We start from the raw sequence: 6,069 nt of genomic DNA on the forward strand, positions 1-6,069 counted from the left end.
GAGGTCAGAGTCACCTGAGGTCAGACCTGAGGTCAGAGGTCAGGTCAGACCTGAGGTCAGAGGTCAGAGTTAAACTAAAGGTTTCTGAGCTTCAGCTTCACTGTCACATAAATGAAACTGAAGAGAAAAATGAAATAATAAAATAATTACCAAAGTTTCCATAAAGTCCAAAGGCTGCAGGTGATGGTGCAGTGGTTAGGGCTGCAGCACATGTGCAGAATGTTCCTCAGAGTTCGAGTCCCAGCTGTGAATACTTTTACTTTCCTAAACGTTCAGCAGTTTGTGTTGTTTGTGCTGAACTTTGCTGAGGGAGAGAAACGTGTAACAGATTAATGATCATTTATTCCATTTCTTTCTTCATTTATTTGAGGTGAAACTTTAACCTTTAAGGGCAGAAAACACAGAAAAAACAAGAGTTTATTTTATTTCTCCCATTTTTTGCCAAATGTTTCATATTTTTACAAATGATTTCTCAACATTTTCCAAAATGTTCAATTTTCATTTTTCACTTTTTTTCTTTTCCGTGTTGAAGACTTTAATATGAAGACTTTAATATGAAGACTTTAATATGAAGACTTTAATATGAAGACTTTAATATGAAGACTTTAATATGAAGACTTTAATATGAAGACTTTAATATGAAGACTTTAACATGAAGACTTTAACATGAAGACTTTAATATGAAGACTTTAATATGAAGACTTTAATATGAAGACTTTAACATGAAGACTTTAACATGAAGACTTTAATATGAAGACTTTAACATGAAGACTTTAATATGAAGACTTTAGTATGAAGACTTTAATATGAAGACTTTAATATGAAGACTTTAATATGAAGACTTTAATATGAAGACTTTAATATGAAGACTTTAATATGAAGACTTTAATATGAAGACTTTAATATGAAGACTTTAATATGAAGACTTTAATATGAAGACTTTAATATGAAGACTTTAATATGAAGACTTTAATATGAAGACTTTAATATGAAGACTTTAACATGAAGACTTTAATATGAAGACTTTAACATGAAGACTTTAACATGAAGACTTTAATATGAAGACTTTAATATGAAGACTTTAACATGAAGACTTTAACATGAAGACTTTAGTATGAAGACTTTAATATGAAGACTTTAACATGAAGACTTTAATATGAAGACTTTAATATGAAGACTTTAACATGAAGACTTTAATATGAAGACTTTAATATGAAGACTTTAATATGAAGACTTTAACATGAAGACTTTAACATGAAGACTTTAATATGAAGACTTTAATATGAAGACTTTAATATGAAGACTTTAACATGAAGACTTTAACATGAAGACTTTAGTATGAAGACTTTAATATGAAGACTTTAACATGAAGACTTTAATATGAAGACTTTAATATGAAGACTTTAACATGAAGACTTTAATATGAAGACTTTAATATGAAGACTTTAATATGAAGACTTTAACATGAAGACTTTAGTATGAAGACTTTAATATGAAGACTTTAATATGAAGACTTTAACATGAAGACTTTAACATGAAGACTTTAATATGAAGACTTTAATATGAAGACTTTAATATGAAGACTTTAATATGAAGACTTTAATATAAAGACTTTAACATGGAGACTTTAACATGAAGACTTTAATATGAAGACTTTAATATGAAGACTTTAATATGAAGACTTTAATATGAAGACTTTAATATGAAGACTTTAATATGAAGACTTTAACATGAAGACTTTAACATGAAGACTTTAATATGAAGACTTTAATATGAAGACTTTAACATGAAGACTTTAATATGAAGACTTTAACATGAAGACTTTAATATGAAGACTTTAACATGAAGACTTTAACATGAAGACTTTAATATGAAGACTTTAACATGAAGACTTTAACATGAAGACTTTAATATAAAGACTTTAACATGAAGACTTTAATATGAAGACTTTAATATAAAGACTTTAATATGAAGACTTTAATATAAAGACTTTAACATGAAGACTTTAACATGAAGACTTTAATATAAAGACTTTAACATGAAGACTTTAACATGAAGACTTTAATATAAAGACTTTAATATGAAGACTTTAATATAAAGACTTTAACATGAAGACTTTAACATGAAGACTTTAATATGAAGACTTTAACATGAAGACTTTAATATGAAGACTTTAACATGAAGACTTTAATATGAAGACTTTAACATGAAGACTTTAATATGAAGACTTTAATATGAAGACTTTATGAAGACTTTAGTATGAAGACTTTAATATGAAGACTTTAATATGAAGACTTTAATATGAAGACTTTAACATGAAGACTTTAACATGAAGACTTTAACATGAAGACTTTAACATGAAGACTTTAACATGAAGACTTTAATATGAAGACTTTAACATGAAGACTTTAACATGAAGACTTTAATATGAAGACTTTAATATGAAGACTTTAATAAGAAGACTTTATGAAGACTTTAATATGAAGACTTTAATATGAAGACTTTAATATGAGGACTTTAATATGAAGACTTTAATATGAAGACTTTAACATGAAGACTTTAACATGAAGACTTTAACATGAGGACTTTAATATGAAGACTTTAATATGAAGACTTTAACATGAAGACTTTAACATGAAGACTTTAATATGAAGACTTTAATATGAAGACTTTAACATGAAGACTTTAATATGAAGACTTTAACATGAAGACTTTAATATGAAGACTTTAATAAGAAGACTTTATGAAGACTTTAATATGAAGACTTTAATATGAAGACTTTAATATGAAGACTTTAATATGAAGACTTTAATATGAAGATTTTAATATGAAGACTTTAATATGAAGACTTTAACATGAAGACTTTAACATGAAGACTTTAACATGAGGACTTTAATATGAAGACTTTAATATGAAGACTTTAACATGAAGACTTTAACATGAAGACTTTAATATGAAGACTTTAATATGAAGACTTTAACATGAAGACTTTAATATGAAGACTTTAATATGAAGACTTTAATATGAAGACTTTAATATGAAGACTTTATGAAGACTTTAATATGAGGACTTTAATATGAAGACTTTAATATGAAGACTTTAATATGAAGACTTTAATATGAGGACTTTAATATGAAGACTTTTTATTTCTGTTCTGTTTTTGATACTTATGTGTTTTATTTCCAGTAGAGCCTAAACCGGACTGGTTTGGTTTAACGGTGGAGTTCAGTTACTCTCAGTTACTCTCAGTTACTCTCAGTTACTCTCAGTTACTCTCAGTTACTCTCAGTTATTCTCAGTTATTCTCAGTTATTCTCAGTTACTCTCAGTTACTCTCAGTTATTCTCAGTTACTCTCAGTTACTCTCAGTTACTCTCAGTTACTCTCAGTTATTCTCAGTTATTCTCAGTTACTCTCAGTTATTCTCAGTTACTCTCAGTTACTCTCAGTTATTTTCAGTTATTCTCAGTTACTCTCAGTTATTCTCAGTTACTCTCAGTTACTCACAGTTATTCTCAGTTATTCTCAGTTACTCTCAGTTATTCTCAGTTACTCTCAGTTACTCACAGTTACTCTCAGTTATTCTCAGTTATTCTCAGTTATTCTCAGTTACTCTCAGTTACTCTCAGTTACTCTCAGTTACTCTCAGTTATTCTCTGTTACTCTCAGTTATTCTCAGTTATTCTCAGTTACTCTCAGTTACTCTCAGTTACTCTCAGTTACTCTCAGTTACTCTCAGTTATTCTCAGTTATTCTCAGTTACTCTCAGTTACTCTCAGTTACTCTCAGTTACTCTCAGTTACTCTCAGTTACTCTCAGTTATTCTCAGTTATTCTCAGTTACTCTCAGTTACTCTCAGTTATTCTCAGTTACTCTCAGTTACTCTGTTACTCTCAGTTACTCTCTGTTACTCTCAGTTACTCTCAGTTACTCTCAGTTATTCTCAGTTACTCTCAGTTACTCTGTTACTCTCAGTTACTCTCAGTTATTCTCAGTTACTCTCAGTTACTCTCAGTTATTCTCAGTTACTCTCAGTTACTCTCAGTTACTCTCAGTTACTCTCAGTTACTCTCAGTTACTCTCAGTTACTCTCAGTTATTCTCAGTTACTCTCAGTTACTCTCAGTTACTCTCAGTTACTCTCAGTTACTCTCAGTTATTCTCAGTTACTCTCAGTTACTCTCAGTTACTCTCAGTTATTCTCAGTTACTCTCAGTTATTCTCAGTTATTCTCAGTTATTCTCAGTTACTCTCAGTTACTCTCAGTTACTCTCAGTTATTCTCAGTTATTCTCAGTTATTCTCAGTTATTCTCAGTTACTCTCAGTTACTCTCAGTTACTCTCAGTTATTCTCAGTTACTCTCAGTTATTCTCAGTTACTCTCAGTTACTCTCAGTTACTCTCAGTTACTCTGTTATTCTCAGTTACTCTCAGTTATTCTCAGTTACTCTGTTATTCTCAGTTATTCTCAGTTATTCTCAGTTACTCTCAGTTATTCTCAGTTATTCTCAGTTACTCTCAGTTATTCTCAGTTATTCTCAGTTACTCTCAGTTACTCTCAGTTACTCTCAGTTACTCTCTGTTATTCTCAGTTACTCTCAGTTATTCTCAGTTACTCTGTTATTCTCAGTTATTCTCAGTTATTCTCAGTTACTCTCAGTTAATCTCAGTTACTCTCAGTTATTCTCAGTTACTCTCAGTTACTCTCAGTTACTCTCAGTTATTCTCAGTTACTCTCAGTTATTCTCAGTTACTCTCAGTTACTCTCAGTTACTCTCAGTTACTCTGTTATTCTCAGTTACTCTCAGTTATTCTCAGTTACTCTGTTATTCTCAGTTATTCTCAGTTATTCTCAGTTACTCTCAGTTATTCTCAGTTATTCTCAGTTACTCTGTTATTCTCAGTTATTCTCAGTTATTCTCAGTTATTCTCAGTTACTCTCAGTTACTCTCAGTTACTCTGTTATTCTCAGTTACTCTCAGTTATTCTCAGTTACTCTCAGTTACTCTCAGTTACTCTCAGTTATTCTCAGTTACTCTCAGTTACTCTCAGTTACTCTGTTATTCTCAGTTACTCTCAGTTATTCTCAGTTACTCTCAGTTACTCTCAGTTACTCTCAGTTAATCTCAGTTACTCTCAGTTACTCTCAGTTACTCTCAGTTACTCTGTTATTCTCAGTTACTCACAGTTATTCTCAGTTACTCTGTTATTCTCAGTTACTCTCAGTTATTCTCAGTTACTCTCAGTTACTCTCAGTTACTCTCAGTTATTCTCAGTTACTCTCAGTTACTCTCAGTTACTCTCAGTTATTCTCAGTTACTCTCAGTTACTCTCAGTTACTCTCAGTTACTCTCAGTTACTCTCAGTTATTCTCAGTTATTCTCAGTTATTCTCAGTTACTCTCAGTTACTCTCAGTTATTCTCAGTTACTCTCAGTTATTCTCAGTTACTCTCAGTTACTCTCAGTTACTCTCAGTTACTCTCAGTTATTCTCAGTTACTCTCAGTTACTCTCAGTTACTCTCAGTTATTCTCAGTTACTCTCAGTTACTCTCAGTTATTCTCAGTTACTCTCAGTTACTCTCAGTTACTCTCAGTTACTCTCAGTTATTCTCAGTTACTCTCAGTTACTCTCAGTTACTCTCAGTTATTCTCAGTTACTCTCAGTTACTCTCAGTTACTCTCAGTTACTCTCAGTTACTCTCAGTTACTCTGTTATTCTCAGTTACTCTCAGTTACTCTCAGTTACTCTGTTATTCTCAGTTACTCTCAGTTACTCTGTTATTCTCAGTTACTCTCAGTTACTCTCAGTTACTCTGTTATTCTCAGTTACTCTCAGTTACTCTGTTATTCTCAGTTACTCTCAGTTATTCTCAGTTACTCTCAGTTATTCTCAGTTACTCTGTTATTCTCAGTTATTCTCAGTTATTCTCAGTTACTCTCAGTTATTCTCAGTTACTCTCAGTTACTCTGTTATTCTCAGTTATTCTCAGTTATTCTCAGTTACTCTCAGTTATTCTCAGTTACTCTCAGTTACTCTGTTATTCTCAGTTACTCTCAGTTATTCTCAG

This window comes from Gobius niger (assembly GCF_951799975.1).
Source record: "Gobius niger genome assembly, chromosome: 4".
Lineage (NCBI taxonomy): Eukaryota > Metazoa > Chordata > Actinopteri > Gobiiformes > Gobiidae > Gobius > Gobius niger.